Raw genomic sequence first — 20,865 nt, 5'->3', positions numbered from 1 at the left:
GCGCCGATTTTTACACCACATTTTAGATCAAGCCTGGGTATTTCAGGCACCTTATATATCCGCAAAATATTTAGAACGAGGCCAGCACTTGCGTGCACACGGTATAGCTTAGCCAACGAATTTGAGGCCGATTTCGAGCCGACACTGACACCCCGCAATTATGTTATAATTGCGAAATACATTCCAGCTGGCTGCGAGGTGAGGGTCTCACTAGAGCAACAAACAGACCCGCTCATGCACGTGACACAGAATTTATTAGCAACCTTTTATTTTTTCTATGATTTGAGCGTCACGTAATGGCCTCATGTTTGCGGACGAGCGCGGTACACTGCGCAAGAGCTATACTGCTCGGGTCACCACACAGTGCATCTTGTATCGTCAACAAACAAGAGGGTGTCTGTCGCGCCAGAGTATGCTGCGACCGTGCTGTTCGTGTTAACGCTTGGAAAAGGTCCGCTTTCTTCCCATGCAGTTCGGCCGTCGGGAGGCAGACATCGGAGGTCCCGGTTGACCCAGATTGAGGGAAGACGCAACACGTAAAATGGCAAACATATGAAAGTAGTAAAAACCGGGAAACTATAGTTGTAATCGGTGTCACGAAAGAAACAATAAAGCAAGTTTTAAGCGTAGTTCATACACTGCGCCAATTTCATTTCATTTATAGGGTGGTCCAAGTCATCAGGCTCGATCTAAAATGGACAGTAAAAATTGACGCCTGCACGTAGCCATCTAAACTTTTCGTCAAAGGTGTATTTCACAGGTCGTTTTTTTTTTTTTTTTCCTTGTCAAATTACAAAGCGTAGTTCTTTTTCTTTTTTTTTCTTTGTAAAAAATAGGTTTAAGAAACTTGCCAGGGACTACGGCGGGCGACGACCCAGACGACCAAGTCCAGTAGCGTGGTGTGTTTGGCGTTCGTATTGATAGATGGCGTCGGGAGCAGCGTCTGAAGATGCAGCCGACCAGCGAAAGAAAGCAGACGACACGCAGACGCAATCCGTTGGCAGCAAAAGCGCCGTCGTTTTGCAGACACGTTTTTTTTACTTTAAGGTTTGTTTTTATTGTCTGCATTTATTTTTTAACCGAAGGTACATTTCAAAAAGATTATGTTAATTTCAATAAACCACAGTAGGTAGCGCCATCTATCAATACGAACGCCAAACACACCCCGCTGCTGGACCCCCGTCGTCTGCGTCGCTGCCCGCCGTAGACCCTGGCAAGTTTCTTGGCCTTATTTTTTACAGAAAGAGAGCTACGCTTTGTAAATTTAAAAGAAAAAACCGACCTGTGAAATACACCTTTGACGAAAAGTTTAGATTGCTACGTGCAGGCGTCGATTTTTACGGTCCATTTTAGATCGAGCCTGGTGAATTGAACCACCCTATATTCTCTCTCCGCGCCCGAAGGCATCACAAAGAGGAGATGAGTATAACAACAAACAAGGCAAAAAATAGAAACAATGGCTAAGGAACAACAAGAAAATTAGTAATTGCAATTTTAAAATCAGCAGCATCAGTTATTGAGACTATGGGCGTGGGAAGGCGATTCCACTCTATTGAGGTTTGGGGGAGGAAAGAGGAATTAAATGAGGAGGTGTTACAATGGGGGATGCCCACCTTTACCTGGCGATTTGTTCGTGATGATACGTAAGATGGTTCTATAAATATTGTTTCACGAAGTGTGGGATTAGAACGAGAAATGTGCTGTTAAAAAGACATAAACGAGATACTTTTCTACGAAAAGAGAGGTTAGGTAATGAGAGATGCTTTCACAGAGGTGACACTGACGTCATACAGACGAATGAAACCCTATCTTCACCTTAGATGTTATGCACGCCATCCAGGGGCGGACGCAGGTATTTCTTGAGGGGGAGGGGGGGGGGGGTCAAATGTATGGTCAGGGCATCATAAGTTTAAGACACCCACCCCCCTTCCCGTTTCCACGCCTTAAATTTTTACACATGCAGAATTCAAGAGAGGGGGGGGGGGGGGGTCAGGACATCCGGACCCCCCCCCGCCCCCCTTTGAATCCGCCCCTGACGCCATCAGAACATGGTGCTGCTCATTAAATTCAATATTCAGAACAAAAGCTATAACACAAGCGAGAGTTCTCGTACTCGAACACAGGGGACACGACATACACTAACTACCATTTCGTACACGGCACTTCACGAAATATCATTAGTCATGATAAGTTTGTATCTCGAGTCATCGCAGTATTTCTTTATGTATTCAGGCTTTCTTTAGTGAGAAGGCACAGCGGCGCTCTCAGAAGCTTCCACTTGGCTGATCCCTTCCTCCAGAGCTTTCACGGGGGCGATAAAAACCGATGGAAATTGATTTTGCGGGAAAACGTTGTTCGAGTGCTCCTCAGTGTTTCCAGATGGTCGCACGACAAACCGCCAAACGGCTGGAGAAAGTACCCTAAATATAGCTACAGCCACTAAACTTCTATGTTATCTCGAAATTAAATCATAATTGACCTATGAAATTCCAGATATATATAAGGTGCCAAAAACTTCTCTCAAACTGGCAAGATTTCCCTTATTACCACATAGACAATTTCCCTCGGGTTGGCAGCCCTGACCGTGCAGGAGCCATTGACGTCACGAGCGCGATACGCATCGCGCTTCTCGCTGTCCGATTTTGAAGCGAGATGTAGAGAGCTCGTGGCCAAGTCATTTCAATTCCGTACCCCTTTAAAGGGCTACTCCACCGATTTTTTCATTGTCTCCGATTTGCTTGAAATTTTGCTAAACTAACCAACAAACATCGCGAAAATAGTATCCCGAATATGAGGTCAAAATATTGTTTTTTCGCGAAGTTATTGAATTTACAGTTTTTGTCCTCACCGTGCTTTTCAAGCTCGAAGTCTCTACTGGCAACAATGAAAAAGTGACGTCAGTGGAAGGCAGGGGTTAACTATTTGGGCTGTAGATTTTGTTTTAAACTGATTCGAAGCAGTTTCATGGTGTCAAATGAATGCCTGGGAAGCTCGCTGCAGTACCCGCGCTCCAGCACGGAACAAATGATTGGCATATTCAATTTTTTGGCTGCTTGCTCGACTGGCAAGCCTGCCTGCCACTGACGTCACGGCCCTGAAAAGCGCGCGTATATTTGAATGTTGGTTTTTGCATCATTTTCATTTGCCGATTTCGCAATAACTATTATGAATTTCGGGATTCTAAATAGCATACCAGAAAGGGTAAAGGCCGGGGAGTCGGAAAATATAGTTAGTTGAGGTAGCTCAAAAAATCGGTGGAGTACCCCTTTAAATGTACAAACAAGTGTTGTAGAGCTCTCAAAGCTACTAACGCGAGCGCGTACTCCCGCGCAAACGACAGGTGAAGCCGCGCGCTCACGCCAGTAACTTTGACAGCGCTACGCACGAAGTATGAAACAGAGTTTACACCGTTCCAATGTTCACGAAATCACAGCCCAGCGTCGGAAGATCACAGCCCATGGCACGCGCATGGTCATTGCTTCGGAAAGCGAGCGAAACACGCGCCCTACGCACGAGCTCTGAAAATGGCACCGGTTAGAAGCCCGTTTTTGGAAGGGCCGCTAACCGATGCCATTGGCAGCATTCGTGCGTCGCGTGGTTGGCTCGCTTTCCCGATACACAAACGTGCGCGTGCTCGGCTGTGGAGATTGCAGGCATGGGCTGCGGGTTTGCAAACATTTAAATGGATAATAGTCCAACCCTCCGGTTTTTTATTACGGCTCTGAGGGTGAAAACGGGCGTAATTCCTTTAGAAGTTTTCTTTCATAAAACAATAATAAAAAAAAAAATAATAACACTGGTGACATAGAGGCATATACAGTCTTAAGAAAATTCGTTCTTGAAAGGTTCTTCGACGCCCCAAAGACATCTTTCGGCTCGTGAAGAACGGTTTCGCCTCAAGCACTATCGCCCCCTGGAGCTCCAAAAAGGCAACCATACTTGGTTTCAGCTTCGGTCCGAGCGCTGCCTATGTTATGAGCCGAAGGGCCAATAAAACAGCGAAAGAGGCACAACGTCATGGCGTGCTCTCTGCAGTTGATAGGACCAGCCAGTATTCGCCGTCTCTCTGTGCGCGCCCCACTGCCGGCTAGTCCTATCCAGAGCAGAGAGCACGCCATGAGGCTGCGCTTTTTGCGCTCTTCGATTGGCCCTTCGGCTCACAACATCGACCGCGCTCGGACCGAAGCTGAAACGAAGTATAGGCAATGAAAAACTCTTTCGCATAAAAAAAAAAAGACCTTAAGAGAAGCCCTAGGTTTTTCACGAAGAACCCTTTAAGGGGGTGCAGAAAAGAACTTTTTAGGGTGCACAATAAGGACAATCAAAAGAACCCCAAGAGTTATTTTACGACCAGATTTCTTTTGAGTTCAAGTATCAAAATAAATGCGGTCAAAAAACCACTTGAGCGCGTCGCCCCAACACTACGCCAGGGCGTCGCCTATTATGTTCACACTTCCTGCTTCGTGATTCCTTCTTCGGCGTTATTATCGGCGAAAAATTAAATGTATTCGTAAACATTAAAACAAAACAAGAAAAAAAAAAACAGTGTGCGCTGTGGCACTGAACATGGCGAAAAGTCACGTTGAGTGTCAAAGCGCAGACGGTTTATTTTTGGGCATTTTAAACGTATCTCCCTCCGTCGCTATACTTCGTTTCAGCTTCGGTCCGAGCGCGGCCGATGTTATGAGCCGAATGGCCAATCAAACAACGAAAGAGGCACAACGTCATGGCGTACTCTCTGCAGTTGATAGGACCAGCCGGTATTCGCCGTCTCTCTGTGCATGCTCCTCCGCCGGCTAGTCTTATCGAGCGCAGAGAACACGCCATGACGCTGCGCTTTTTGCGGTGTTTGATTGGCCCTTCGGCTCATAACATCGGCCGCGCTCGGACCGAAGCTGAAACGAAGTATAGCAGCGATCGGCTCTCCCAAGTGACTGGCGGGAAAGTAGGCGCTCCAGATAGTGTAGGGTGTTATAGTGCCCCCCCTCCCCCCCCCCCCCCCCCCCTCCCCCAATCTTGGTGCCCTGCAGCTACGGCGCAAAGCCGCACAGCTGGCACGGCAAAGACGCGGTGTTCGCTGTGACGACCCATACGAGGAACCGTCATTTGAATGCAGACCGTCTTTCGAGCAATCGGACCGCGGCTCAAGAACCGCACCAGATATGTTCCCGCATCAACACTCGGCTCCACGCCCCGCGCGCCCGGCTCGGAACGGGCAATTTGACCCAACTCTGGTGCTTGTGGGCGCCCATCCAGCGCTGCCAGATCGGAAAGTGACAGCGGGCTCCAATCGAAACTTCACCCCCCCCCCCCCCGCCCCACCCACCCACCCACCCACCCACACACACACACACACACACACACGCACGCACGCACACACGCACGCACGCACGCACGCACGCACAAAAAAAAAAGAAGAACGCTTAAGAGAGATCGAGCATTCGTATTCAAAATACATATTTTAAGCACGTAAATCAGCCCATTTAGTTCCATGTACGTAGACGTGCAGCGCTCAACGTGCTTGCTATACAGTGAAACGAAACGGACCAACGGAGCGCGAATAAACCATGATCTCGCTGCAACGTCACCTCATAAAGGAAAAAAAAACACGTTTTGTATAATTCATGCACTGCACGAGGTATTTCTTTATAAGATTTGATTGTGTTCAAAAAGAAAAACATTTCTTTTTCTCGTTTTTTCTTTGCGTTTGAAACGTGTACTTTCGATAAAATAACAAAGAAGTAGTGGTCTCAAAAGCACACACAAAACTATCGTCGCCGTCAGGCCGGTCGGAAAGCTATCCATCGGCCGGTTTGCTACTTCCTGACGGGTTGCTTCATCGTAAACTATCTTTCTTAATCTGACCCGTTTAACTTCTGGCTTTACGGCTCTGCTACAATTGAGCGACCGCTTGCGCCGCCAAGCGATGGCTACTTATGCGGCACCGGCAGCGCTTTCAGTAGCGGAGGGTCACGAGGCACTTTACCGGACAGATTTCACCAGATTTTGTCTGGTGTAGCGGTTTCCTATCCGGAACATCAAACGCTTAAAAATTACACCCGATTTCCAAAATCTGGCGGCGAATTTTACCATGTGGCAACGATGCGCCAATCTCGAAACAAAAATCGCGGCCGGATATGGTCCTCCCTTTTTGCGACGTCAGAAAAATGGCGCGTTCGTAGCCAATAAAGTACTACATTTATTTCGCCTTAGGTATTCGGCCGCAGAAAAGCCTCTCCTGCTGCATTAAAAAAAAAAAAAAAAAATTCAGGATCCTTGTATTGTACGCCGCGATTAGCTGCCTCTGTATCCTGCAGGAAAGCGAACACTCAGAGATGTTTTGAGGGTGAGGCCGAGATTCTCCGTTACGTCCGCAGGCGCCTGGTGTGCATGGGTGAAGGTTTCATTCCGACAAAGACACGATGCCAACCAACCGCGAACATTACAAGGGGCTGCGCTGTTTATAACCGCCGATAACGATCAAATGCCAGGATCGAGGCACGTGGCTGATACGAACGAGCACAGGTCACGCGCTGCCACAATCTAACAATAACAAGTTTCCAATGACACAACACTTCCACAGATTTAACAGCCTCGCTTAGCCCCGTCCCGATAAGAGAAGTGACAAACGATGGGCACGACCAAATAATAGCAAAACATCCGCGCGCAGTTCGTGTTATTGGAGAGTCTGAACAACGCCATTGCCCAAGCTCTCCAGTAATAACGGCAAGGTGCTTGGCCCCCTTGTGCCCTGCGAGGCAGCATACCTAAAGGTTTTGAATAACAGTTAGAAGGGGGCGCCCTTGGTTCCTCTACAGTCACTGACAGACAGAGCATAAAAATCGATGGTTTAAATCGTGATTTTATATCAGACCGGTTTTACTCCGATGATTTAAATTAAACAATCAAATCAATCATCAAGCAAAAACTATTTATATCGACTGAACTTGAGCCCAGATCTTCTGAGAAAATCGGAACTTTCGGCCTTCTTTCTACTCTCCAATTCGTTCGTCAGGAATGCGAAAGAAAGAAACGAGAACTATGAAAAGTAATGTCTTCTTGCAAGAAAAGCAGAAAGCGAAAGGAAAAGCAAATGAAGTTTCTTCACTAACCAAAACAAATCAAGCTATTCTACTATGGTGGGGTTCACTCAACAAAACGTTATTAATTCAACTGTACTTTTAATTAAAAGCAAAGTAAAGCACAGGTCAAAGGTGTGTTGGAAGCCCTTCCAATTGCTTGCGAAAAACAGATAGATCACTGAATATATCAATATTTGTATCATTAAGGCGATTATATAACGATAATATACGTCACAGGGGCGAGGATCTACACATGGTATTGACGTCAAAAGCAGTATGGTTCCTAGTTAACCGAGAAGGGACATGAATGTTTATTCTGGATAAAAGCATATCGCTGTCTATCATCCCATTTACTACCTTATGCAGAAAAATCAAGTCACGCTCGGCCCTTCTTTCGCACAATGGGCTCAGAGATATCTTATCAACGAGAGAGTAATAATCATAATAAAAGCGACGTTGAAAATAGCGGTCATAAACAATGCGTACGAAACGCTTTTGCACAGTTTCAATTTTCGCTGACTGCGTTGCAGATATTGAGTTCCATGCTACAGGTGCGAATTCAAGCCGTGATCTTACTAGGCAGCAAAATAAACGAATAATAGAGGCTGGGTTTTTAAACTGCTGCATGATGCGAGATATCAGTCCCAGCATCTCAGTTGCTCTGCCAACAATAGATGACACGTGTGGAATACAGGTCAATGCACTATCTATACACACGCCAAGGCCTGTTACAGATGATACGCGTACGATAGGAATCCCTTCTAATAGATAACTATTATGTATTACATTATAACGTTTGCACAAAGTTAATACCTTTGTTTTTAAAGGATTCAGTGACAAGTCATTCAATTTGCACCACTGAACTATTCGCGACACGCCATGCTGTAAAGTATCGCAGTCAGCGAGAGTACGAACATTCATAAAAATCTTAATGTTATCTGCAAACAACAACACCTCAGCATTTTTCACATTGGACGATAGATCGTCCAATGTGAAACACCGGAATCGGAAAAAAAAGTTTTTGAGCGACTGTTTTCTATGCGAACGCTGTTGGGACGACATGATAGGTAACTTTGGGACCATTTACCCACACCTGTGTGCAACAACCATATAAAGACAATTTACGTAATAACAACTCGTGGTTGACTTTATCAAATGCTTTTGACATATCAATATAAATACATTTTATTTGCCCTCTGTTCATAACAACAGGGACAGAATAGTTAAAAAATGAGGAAAAGCTTTATAGTTAACCGACCGACCAGTCAGAAAACCATGCTGGCAAGCATCGAATTTCCGGTGGAAGTAAAAGAAAATTCATTTGTGTATAACGCGCTCGAATACTTTGGAAAACCCCGGCAACAAAGATATGAGCCGATAGTTACTAGAAATTGATCGATCACCACTTTTAAAAATTGTTACAACAACCGCAGATTTCCATAACGATGGGAAAACTCCAGAACGAAGAGAAAGGTTAAAAATGTGCCCTAAGATGGGTATGAACAGTTCACCACACCCCTTGATGATAAAAGATGGGATAGAGTCGGCATCTCAAGATAACTTAGGTTTTAGATTTTCTATGGCTTCAGCGATTTCTTCCAGGTCTACTCTAATACAAGACAAAAAGTCATGGCAGTCAATCTTGATATCCGAGGACCGGACAACTTGTTGCCCGATACAACAGCAGTTGCTAAAGTAATCGGCAAAAACATTTTCAACCTCACTAGGGGAGGAAACATAGCTGTCGTTATCTGAGTGGTTGCGTAGGCAAATCCCCTGGTTGGTATCACGTGTGTGCTGTTTTGCGAACCGCCAAAAATCTTTTGGGCGCCAGTTCAAGCTGCGCTCTACTCGATCAAGGTACAAGTGCGTATCTCTAGGGTACAACTTTTTAGTTAGAGCCCGATATATGCTAAACTGGGCGTAAAATAAATCTCATCCAGTTCGTTTAAAAAGACCATGAAAATGTTATTTTTTTTACGCAGATAGGTTTTTAAATCCTTAGAAAACCAATCAGGATAAACTGAAGGCTTGGAAATGCGCTGTGGCACAAACATATCAATAGCGTCTTGAACAATGGGAGAAAAAGTATCGGACGCCGACTCAGTAGCAGTGATGGCAAGAACCGCGCTCCAGTCAAAGTTTTGGAAGTATTTATACATGATCAAATGATCACCCTTGGCGTAACGATAGGTTGAGTGGCCACAACATACTGGCTTCTTATGTGGAAGGCGGAATGCAACTACGAACGGTGGGTGAAATACATCCATTTGCACTAAGGGGTTTGTAACAGGGGTCACATATTCAACTGAGATGTTGGATAGAACGAGGTCAAGGACATTTCCAGCGCTATTCTCGATTGTGTTCAGTTGATCGAGGTCACAGTAGTCCATGAACGAAAATAAACAGGATGCCTTATTTGTCGTTATAAGGCTCTTGCCATTAACAGATCTCAGCGGCCAATTTACTCCAGGAAGATTAAGATCTCCATAAACCTGTACTCTGAACTTCGTAAAATCTATTTGTTCACTAGTCTTATCAAAATGTTCTAAAAAAAGGACTTGGTCATAAAGTGGCGGAAAATAATAGTTACCGACTAGGTAGTTAAAGCCATCGCCTGCCTTTATCTCTAGCCAAACACACTCTGAAAAGGATTCCAGGTCGGGGCGACGGTGCGACGAAAGAGATGACTCACGGGCAATTAAAACGCCACCGCCATACTTTTGTCCAGTGTTCTGGTAATCTCTGTCCCGGCGATACAGCTTATAGATAGGTGTAAAGTAGTGCGAATCCGGTATCCCATCACAGAGCCAAGTTTCCGTGAGGCAAACAACATCATGCTTAGTTGTAGCTAGGTTCGGCATAAGCTCGTCGGTCTTCGTACGTAGGCCCATAGAGAAATACAGTACTACGTAAAGAGCGGACACTTCCATAGGCCCCAGCGGCCCAATTCAGAGTCAGCAAGCGCACCCAGCGGTCAGTATATAGTCCCCAGTTGAGTGTCGAATGGATGGGTACACGATGGATACATGCAGAACGTCACGGTTGAATTGCTTAATGTCACAACTCAGACTGCGTTTTTTTGGTCTAAACATATGCTTCAGCATCGTCATTCGCTTAGCTGCCTCCGTAAGTTGAGCTGATTGGTTCTCCGAGCGTTGTGCGTGAAAGTAGACGCACAGACTTTTTTTAGAGTGTACACTCTAAGAAATGCCTGCGCGTCTACTTACCCGCAAAACGTTGGATGAGCCAATCTCTGCGGTCTAGGAAATCAGCTCAGCAAATGATGATCCGTCTAGACTTAAAAATGAAGTCTGCGCTGTGGCATTGCGCAATGCAAAGCATCATGCTTGCATTGCGTAATGCCACGGCGCAGACTTCATTTTGCAATTTGCAAATCGAATGCAAAGGACACGGTATCGGTGGAGTAAAAGGGAGGTGCGGTTTGAGAAACGGCAATATTTTGCAAAAACAAAAATGCTATTTTGGGTTTTGTGGCGGTTTGTTATCTTTGAACTTTCATATTTTACGTACAAAAATAGTAAGTGCCGGTTATGATCGCGAATAATGGGCTTGGGTTGAGCTAGTTGGTGCATGATACTAGGAGAGAGCTTGCTTGAACTTGAGAGGAAAACGCGGAAGTACAGAGAGAAAAAGAAACGGATATATCGCTGGACTATCAACTGTCCTTTAATAATAATGAGAATGATAACATTTATTTGCAACTCGGAGAGATGCTGGTGGTAGCAGAAAGACAAAAGATCCATAGCAAAACTTGCAGCACAAAAAAAGAAGTATCAAAATTAAAGACGTTTACAACTCCCTGTAACGCCGAATTAGAGCGCAGCCCTTGAGGAGGAGGAGGGGAGGTACGGAGAGGAGGGTATTCCCCTCCCCCTCCTCCTCCCTTTCCTCCTCATCTTTCGACGACAGAACCACCTAAGCACGCGAAGGGTCACGCGTAGCATTCAATCGCAAGTAATATTTTTGTTTAGGCAAAACCAACCACACGAACAAAAACAAAATTCCTGTTTTGCTATCCGTATTGAATTATCGTGGACTCCACGTTGCCACAGATGGGCATTTAAATGTTGGTCAGATGAATGACCAGAGGACCGCTAGCTAGCAACGCGTTTTAGTGTTTCGCTGGTAACGGAAACCCCGGACGAAACGAAGCGCTTTCCTCCGCGCGGCCATATTCGCGTCCGACACTTCCCGAAGCGTATCCATCATCAGGCTCGCGCGCGTGGCGTCGACGCGTCGCGTGAACCCTCGGAGGCGCCGTGGCTCATATCGTTTATACAGCGGGGCTGTAAAAGGAGCGCGCACAGAACCCGGAGTCGTAAAGGGAAAGAGCCATAGACCCGTACAGATAAATTAACCTCGCTTCCAGCATAAACGGTCCCGGTTTTCCACTCCTTTACGAGCCTCAACGGAGGGGGGCAATTGCCACCGCTTCTGTTTCCCAATTTGCCTAACGCGACATGCGAAGACGTTCCTCAAACGCTATAGACTTGAACGCGAAAGTTCCCGCGTGCAGCGCTAACGGAGACCTGACGGGTCAGAGTCGCCGACACTTGTTTTGGTGAGCGAAGCTCCTCATGTTGTCAGTGAAGGGGGAGAAATTCTCGCTAGTGTGCGCGCTATTTCTTTATTTCGTTACACTCGGGGCCAGAGGTATTATGGTATAGAAAGTAAGTAGCAAAAGTAAAACAAAGTTAAAAAAAAAGCAAAACATATGATACACCTTAATTCAAAGGAACGCGTGCCAGATTGCGGATTCTATTGGCGGCGACATACAAGACCTCTCAATAAAGATCAAAGTGATGATGATGATGAAAACGTTTACTTACATGAAAAGGGTTAAAGTACGGGGGGAGGAGGGGTACGCTACGGGCGTGCTTTCACGTGACCACACGTTTTCGAGGTCCCGGCCATCCGGATAACCTCGGTAATCGTGAGCCAGGTGCATCGTAGTCCAAGATGAGAGCTACGTGGACTTCTCGATGCGCGAAAACAACACGGTGGTGCGGCACCCAAATCATCACGAACGAATCAAAGCGAAAAACGGTGTACACCGAGTGACTCACCAACAAATATCGATAGACGACGGGCATTAGTGAGGGGGCCACGGCGGTCACCAACCCTGATGGCCCCGAGGTGACAGAGCCTGCTCATGATCGCCAGAGATCGGATTCGAACTTGACCGACGCGGTGGCAGACGGAAGAAGTGGTCGGCTATTACCGCGGCCAGCCGCATGAACAGAGATTTCGGGCCCGCTGAAGAGTCCCGGGTCGTCGAAGCACCAATCGGTGAAGCGCTCTGTCCATCGCGGCGCTCCAAAAAATGTCGGCGCGCCTCCGCAAAAGCACGTGAAGAGCCCACCACCGCGAATGTCGAAGGCTGCAGGAAGCGAGCCCAAAACACGCACAGCCTGCGTTGGGACGGAGAGTGAACGTCAGCCACACCGAATGTCCTCTAGACGATGTCTACGCGTCCATATAGACTCGTTATAGAGCAACACTCTGCTTCCAATCGAGTCCGCGTTTGCCCACACCAGGTGTGGTCATTGGGCGTGCGCAGGAACAGATTCGCGTGAAGCGTCTGCGTAGCGGCGTGACCTCAGAGAATCGAGTTGGTGAACCGCAGAGGAGTCGCAGAGCCTGCGATCTATAACCTATAATGGTCGTTGCGATCTAACGCTCGACATCTGCAAGTAAATTAACAACTTTCTTATTTTTTTTCTTTTTTTTTTTTTTTTTTAGAGCGTAGCTTTTATAGGTGCTTGTTTCCGGTTTGAGCGGCGTCGCCGTCGGCGTAATCGCGCGCGTTGCATTATGGGACGCTTCCCCGCTAAAGTTAGCAGGGAAATTTTCCCGCAAAATTTTGCGGATAAAGCTTTTCGCTAAATATAGCGGGAAACTTTCCCGCTGAGGTTAGCGGGGCAAGTTTCTCGCTAAATTTAGCGGGTTAAGTTTCCCCGCTAAATTAAGCGGGGAAATCGACGCCACGTGACCTCAACACCAGTTCAGTTTCCCCGCTAAATATAGCGGGGAAGATGACGTCACGACATCGTGTCACGTCACTTATGAACAAATTCAGCGGCAGGAGGAAAGGAGGCGAAAGGAGGAAGAGGAGGGAAGGAGGAGGGACATACCCTCCCCCCAAAGTATCCTCCCCTCCTCCTCCTCAAGAGCTGCGCTTCAGTTTCGCATTACAGAGATTTCTAAACGTCTTTCATTTTTTACGAAGCATACAAGAGGGAAAGAGAAACATTCAAAGTCGACCGATCGTGTTCGTCCCAGCTTTCGTTCTCACCGTCCACTAACCTGGAGCCCGCTGAACTCTTCCCTGTTCCCCGTGATGACCTCCCAATCCCTCCTTTCGGGAGAACCGGCGAGCTCCGTTCCCGAGAGGTCTTCGGCGTCTCCCCCTCCCGTGTCCGAACCGGGTCGCCCGAGCGCCAAATCGCCCGCCAACTCCGGTGAGGTTTTTTTCATTTTAATTTAGTTCTTTTGTTTGTTTGTTTTTTCGTATAGATTGCAGTGATTGGCTTACCTAATACCTTACGGAGTATCTTTTTTTTTTTTTTTTACTGCAAGCAGAGCTTTAAAAGGTGCAAGCGTACAAAAATAACACGTATATATATATATATATATATATATATATATATATATATATATATATATATATATATATATATATATATATATATATATAATAAAAAACACGGCGAGTGCACGTTGCAGGCTTCAGGGCACGACAAGCCTGCACCGGACCAAAACCGACTTCCGGCAGCAACGGATGAAAGTTGAAACCCGTGGCTCCCGTTTCGGAATTAGGATGAGATTTTGGATGGGATTCGAGCAGATATCGGCTCCGTTTACATGGACGTGACCGTAGCGCATCGAATCGAGGTTTCACGATGATTGGGTCGGAGAGGAGGAAGAAAGGAGGAGGATCGAGGGCGCGTTCTGTCGGTCGGTCGCACCCACGTATACACGTAGCCATATATACTGCGTGTCACTACTTGCGTGCAGTACAGGTGAAGGCAGCGCCAGGCGATGGGATAAAAGGCAAGCACTAGGGAGGCTGGGGAAGAGGAGAAACCTCCTCTCCTCTCTAACGTTCCCAGTGCTCACCCTTTCATTTCTCGCACTCAATTGCCCTTCTGTCCCGTCCAGCCTTGCCTTCATAGTGCGACCCCTTTCTCTCTTCGCTTGGCGTTGCCTTCGCCTGCACTGCACACAACTAGTGACACGGAGCACTGGCGACTCCAGCAAAACCGACACCGTGTAGCGACAACGCCGAGAAGCTCAGGAGAGGAGGTCGTTTCCACTATGTCGTCTGCTATCGCTGCTTGGTTCTCGTAGGCAGCATAGAAACAAACATCGTTCATAGTAATTATTTTTATGTTTCCGCCGCGTCATTCCTACGCACTGACTAGAAGGTTTCCAGCGTCGAAAATTCGCTTTGCTTTCATGTAAAACAGCGATTTTACGCTACAGTGCAAGATATTTATGGTGGTCCGCGTGCTGAACGACGAAAACGACCTCCTTTAGTCCGCATATTTTCCTGACCAGCGCGCCCCCTATAGTTTACTGGAGTCACTAGTTAGGGGCGCGAAGCTAATCCGGAACTGAATGGTTGCCAGTGAAAACAATAAAACAAACTAAGAAAAGGTGAGACCATTTCTTCCTGGAGGATGCATCTTGATCGTCGTGATGTACACACGAGTTCGACGTCCGATTGCACGGCGGATGACTCGTCCCGGGAAACGAGCGAGCATCCTCCCCTTCGATCGCTGCGGGCCGATTTCCCGCTTTCGCTCGGCTCTAACCAGAAAAAAAAAAAAAAATAATAATAATAATAAAATAAAAAAAGCTGAAACTTTTGTTTTGTCACCGACAGCTTCAGGAACGCCGGGCGCGGCTTCTCGTGATCAAGCTTCTTCTAGCCTCGTGATTGGCTCTTTGGCATCAGCATCGGCCAATGCCGCATTCTCATTGGCCGCGGAGCGATACTGAGATGCTCGGGCCAAGCCCCGCCTTTCTTAAGCTGTCAGTGACTGCGTACACGATTCGCAACTCGAACGCCCTACGCTGCGAGCAAGTGTTCCAAAATGCGTCTTTAGCGCGGCGGAACGCAAGGAGGGGCACGCCCATGAAAGGGCAACACAGCGAACGCGCAGAGAATGAACAATGACGAGGCAGCCAAGCGCGCTCTCATTGGCCGAGGCTGGGGGCAAACAAATGCACCAGATGCGCCAAGTGCCGACAAACGTGCACGCCGTATGGATGGCGGGTCGGTAGTGCCAAGATGGCGGAAGAGACGGGGACACGATTTTCCGCGATTTCCCGTGCGCCTGCTCGCTGACGGTCAGTGTGCTCAAATTAATTTCTTTGGCTACAAATACGAAGCGGCCGAGGCAAGAGCATATCGCGGGGGAAGGAGATATTGACGTGCGTTAAAGGGGCCCTGCAATGATATTTAAGCGTCGACCTTTTTTGCGGTTTCCACATCTCTTGGGGTTCGGGCAAGCCAGCGGGCACGGAAAGAGTAACTAAATATCAAAGCGTCATATTTTAACCGGACGACACGGAAACCTCCTCCACCTACGGTGGCGACCCGCGGTGCCGAAAGCGCGCGATTGGTCCTGGCCTTACTACTGGTAAGAGCCGCTAAAAGCTTTTTTTTTAGTCGAAATACAAAATATAAGTGGCGCCGAACAGTTTCAATTATTTATGAAAATAGTTTTTGTTGAGTATTTTAGATCACAAAAGAAACATATGCACGTTAAGTATGGAAACAAGAAATGACCCGTTGATATACCCGCCACCAAGCGGTGGAAAAGGCGGCGCATACTAGAAAGATGTAGTGAAATCACGCAGTAACGAGCGGCGAGCGTAGAAAGGTCCCGGATGTACGCGGCGGTGCTGCGGTCGTATGGCTCCGAGCGTTCCCAAGGCCTTCGGCGAGCAGCTTTGGCTTGCGGTTTGGCCTTTTGGCGGCATGGCAGCGCGAAGTGGCTCCCGTTCTGAACTGATCTTTACCCCGTGTTTGCTGTCGTTTGTGACCAATGAAGCGTCATGCCGTATTAGTGTTCAAACGCGCAGCAAATGCAATACGAGCCGCCCTGACTGCCCGCTTTTTTACAGCCTAGTCAGAACATGCTTTAGTGGCGCCCTCTCGAGCCATCGACACGGAGTGCGGCAGCCGTGAGCGCTCGCTGAGCTCGCTACCCCTCCTCTAGTTCACGGCCACGCAAGCAACCAAAGACGCCATGAAGGAGGTTATTTTTTGATTCTTTTTGTAATTTTAGTTTGTCTATAACTCCTAAAATAAAGCGAAATTCGAGAAAAGAAAAGTTTCACTATAAGTTACTACGTTCAGTGCGCTCAGGTTCGGCGCATATTAAAAACCAGTAAAAACGTCCTTGCAGGGCCCCTTTAAGCAAATGAAAGCGTTATTTATTTATTTTTTTTTTAAATCGCGGGGCTGTACAAAGCAGATCCCGTTTTAACGCACTCGCGTTTTTCGTTAAAACTACAAGATCCACGAACACGCCGACCAGAACCACGCGGTACACTCTAAAAAAAAGTCGGTGCGTCTACTTTCACGCACAACACTCGGAGAACCAATCAGCGAACTTACGGAGGCAGCTCAAGGAATGACGATGTCGAAACATCTGTTTAGACAAAAAAACGCAGTCTGAGTTGTGACATTAAGCAATGCAAGCGTGACGTTTTGCATTGCTTAATGTCACAACTCAGACTGCGTTTTTTGGTCTAAACATATGTTTCGGCATCGTCATTCGCTGAGCTGCCTCCGTAAGTTGCGCTGACTGGCTCTCCGAGTGTTGTGCGGGAGAGCAGACGCACCGGCATATTTTTAGTGTAAAGGAGGGAGGAAAGCGTGGTACTTGCGCGCCTCGACCACGAGGGGCAGCACCGCTGGCGCAAAGATGCGCTCCGATAGAAAACCGAAACCTAGAAACGCGCCCAAATTTTACCATTTTTTCGGAACGTCGTGGAATGAAGCACGAGCCTTACATCTTTCTGGAATGTTGATATAGTGGTTCTCGATTATGCCCAGTAATTTTCTAATGCGGAAAGCAAGTCGTCTGCTTCTTTTGCAGGGGTTGCGGTGACGTCAGAACGCCTAGCTCTGATTGGCTCTGATTGGAAGGATAGTGGGTAGACCTCAATGCGAGCTGCCTTGAGGCCTACCCACTATCCTTCAGTCAGAACCAATCAGAGATCGGCGTCATTCTGACGTCACCGCAACCGCTGCAAAAGAAGCAGACGAACTTGCGCTCCGCATTGAAACCATGCCGTGAAATTCAATAATCAAAAAAGTTAATTACTCGAAAATAATTACCTCAATTATTCCGAGCTTTATTAATTTTCCTTAAAAAAGTCCCTAGGTAGGGATCAAAAAAGACAAACTTATTATTTATCGCGCGATGCGTAGTTTTTTTCAAAACCGGCCGAAATTTCGTCAAACACCCTGTAATAGCCTAAAAGATACTGGGAATCCTTAATTTATTGAGTCTGGCATCTTCCTCGCCCGCTTTTGAACCCCGGGAACTATCGCCGGGCAGGGCTAGGAAACATCTCCCGGACGATGATCACCAAAGTACCGGCCAAAACATGACTAATTCGAGCAGCATTCACTGCAGAATCGAGTATATAAAAGTTGACAACAACGAGGAGCTCGACCGCTATTGTTGTAAGCATTCAATCCACTTGGACGCGAGCATCCAGAAAGCCGCTGCTTCAGTTCATTACGGTCTGGTCCCTCGGTTTTACTTTGACTGGTTGGCACAGGGTCATGCGAACCTCGCACTCTTTGAACCGTATGCATTATTCTGCCGACCGGTGCACGGCTACGGTGGTTTTCGTCCCCGTTTTGTTAGGGGAAGAGCCCGAGGAGCATACAGCGCCGATTTAACAAGCTGGGCCAACTTCCGCTAGAGTCGGGCCCACGGAATAAACACCGAAAAGACATCCGACGGCCCAAAGGCATCCCTTTTCTCCCTTTTGGCCGGTTTCCCGGACGGGCACAGGCAAGGCTGAGCAGCGAGCGGAAGCCAGTTGACGCGAAAGAGCGGACCCACCATTAATGCACTCACCGGACGTCGACCAGGAGACGCTTAATTCACACGTCGCGCCGGGGGACTATATAGGCACCGCCGACGGTCAGAGCAGAAAGAAAAGCGATGCCGCGAAACGCGACCGGGGGGGCGTCGGGATACCGGCGTGCACCTTCCGGCCGGCTGAGCGCTCGAGACGGCTGAAGAAGCGAGCGCGCGCACCCCGGCCTTCTCAGGCGCCTTTCGGCCGATCGGAGCGCGACCGTGCTCAGCCGCGAAGGGCACGCGGAGAAGCGTGGAGAAGCGGAGGCGAGCACTTCTTCCCGGCCACCCACACTCGCCGGAGCAAGGTCGTGTTTACAAACAGCGATGACGCCGCTATTTCTGGAGTGCGTTACACAACACGCACCAGCGCCGCCTTCTTGCGCCGAGACATTTTTTTGACGCGCATGATCGCCCACGAGGACTCATCAAGAGAGAAACCTCGTGACATGTTGTACTATGCTTCGTACTTCGGGCCAGCAAAGGCTACTTACAGGCACGAAATTGCGACTTTGAAAGGCGCATTTTTTTTGCGGCACGAGCCCCCGCGCCAGAAAGACGCGTTTTGCAACGAGCCCGAAGGGTTCTCTTTTTATTAGCAGATTTTTCGCCAGCAGGACGAAATAGCAGCGACAACATGAGGCATATACGCTATACAGTGTGTTTTAATTTATCTCAAACAAAACTAAAAAAAAAAAGCTTAATAAAAAGGGGGGTGAGAGGGGTGAGAGCGAGAGGGGTGCAAGGTGAGAGTTCTCGCGTATTTGGGGAGGGAATATCCATCACGACAAGTTTAAATTCTGGTTACCTTTTGCCCCTCCTCCTCCTCCTCCTCCTCCTCCTCCTCCTCCTCTCCCCCAACGTGAGTCAAGAAATTATTATTATTATTATTATCAGAACATTCATGCCTCTCGATGTTTGTAATTGCATTGTTTATTCTTTAGCTTACAACTATTTGCGCTGGGGTATAACTACTTTTGCCGAATGGTCGAGCTCATGGCAAACAAATGTGAACATCTCCAAGAGAATTCTAAGAAATGTATGCTACAACTTTACACCATCCAATTTTGATTTCTTTCAAGCACTATCAATGCCTAACTTTTGATCATGGTTGACGGCTCGATCATAACTAGAATGATGAATTTAAATCTCTTCGCCCCGCCTCCCCCGCCTCAAGGAGCTTGCAAGGTATGCCGTTTCGATTGCTACACTCGTTATGGTAAAAACATGCGTTCATCTTATGTTCCAGATATTTTTAATTCCTCACCGCCCGATTTTTCAAACATACCTTCCAAAAGTCAGCTTAAAACAGCTCTGCGCCATGTGTTGTTGTCCTTTTTGTTTTTACCTCGTCTGGGGTTTCCTTATGGTACAGTTTCACCAGCTAGCCGCCGCCATTACCCTTACTATGCGTAAACGTTTATTTTACACTTCGGATAATATTTTATTGTTGTTCTAGTCGTCACTGAGGTCAGAAACCCCTTTTCTTTAATCATTTCTATTATTTTCTACGCTGATCGAAGCGCCGAAACGGAAAGGAGGGGGGGGGGGGGGGGGGGGGGGGGGGTGTCACCGATTATATGAAATTTAATTATCCCTATGCGAATAGTTTACATTCGTTTAGCCTCATATTGACTGCCTTTAAAACTGGAATTGCAACATGACCCATAAACAATTAATTAAAAAAATATTTAACAATTTGCTCTTAATTAACCAAACGATTGTGGCCGCTACCACAGCATTTGATTGATGTCCGCCGAGCCCCGGACACTGTAGTAACCCATCCTTGCAATAAAGTTTGTTCGTCCATTCAAAGCAAAAACGGACGTTCTGTGTAAAAAAAAAAAAAAAAAAAAAAAAAGTCGGGTAAAATTAAAGTAAAACATTCTGTATACACATGCAGTGCAGCACCGCGCTGAACCAACGGTAGAATTATCCCACATTTAGTTCTGTGAATGTTTTTGGGGTTGTCCTAACGTTGCAGGGATGTCCTGTGGACGTTCATATGACATTTGTGCTGCCTGGGATGGATCTAGCGCCGACTTAGCACTGGATATCCTCCCCTCTCCGCCGAGGTGTCCTTCTCCCAACTTACCATACCGCGAGGTAGCTCGCCGTAGCCGGATCAATTTCATGAGATTATCTGTCACACACCGTTTTACCCAACGACTGCCCGCAACTGACGTCACAAGCCATCGGGGCCAATCCACAGCTCGGAACGCATCACGTGGTCTTGCGGCTGGGCGGAGCGGCTAACAATCCAGCGGACGGAACGCGTGGAGCCCTGGGTTGGAGTGGCTCGAAGACGTTTCACGCACTGAGTTTTCAGCTAAGGTCACAATTTAGCGGCGCAATGTTACGGACGCCTTGTCACTTACTGCGCGCTTTTTTTTTTTCTTTTTTTTTTAATCTCAATTCAGGCACGGCTTCGGCGTAGTGAGTTTAATTTTTATGAAAAATATACAGGGTTTCTTTTTTAAGCTGAAAAGCTTTGTTTTAAAAATATCCGTTAAAATACATTTACCGTCTTGTTCGCTATCAAACTCAACATCAACCATTCAGTACTCGGAGAGACCTTGAAAGATGAGGCCTCAGTGACAACCACTACTCGAAGATTATAAACTTATCTGTACTTTTTCTGAAAC

General features: G+C 47.2%; 1 protein-coding gene across 3 annotated transcripts in view; it reads right to left on the bottom strand.

Annotated features, from left to right (window-relative positions):
• The window catches only part of LOC8033729 (rho-related BTB domain-containing protein 1), a 179,503-nt gene that overhangs the window by 123,352 nt on the left and 35,286 nt on the right, over positions 1–20,865 (bottom strand). The window contains exon 1 of one of the 3 annotated variants that reach the window (XM_042287114.1): positions 18,218–18,394. The exons of the other annotated variants lie outside the window; for them this stretch is intronic. The gene's annotated coding sequence lies outside the window, so the exon portion shown is untranslated. Of the gene's footprint in view, positions 1–18,217; positions 18,395–20,865 lie in introns of those variants that run through there. 3 annotated transcript variants of the gene reach the window in all.

Source organism: Ixodes scapularis, unplaced genomic scaffold (assembly GCF_016920785.2).
Source record: "Ixodes scapularis isolate PalLabHiFi unplaced genomic scaffold, ASM1692078v2 PGA_scaffold9__187_contigs__length_104089568, whole genome shotgun sequence".
NCBI classification, from domain to species: Eukaryota; Metazoa; Arthropoda; class Arachnida; order Ixodida; family Ixodidae; genus Ixodes; species Ixodes scapularis.
This window is presented reverse-complemented; position numbering and strand designations above follow the sequence as displayed.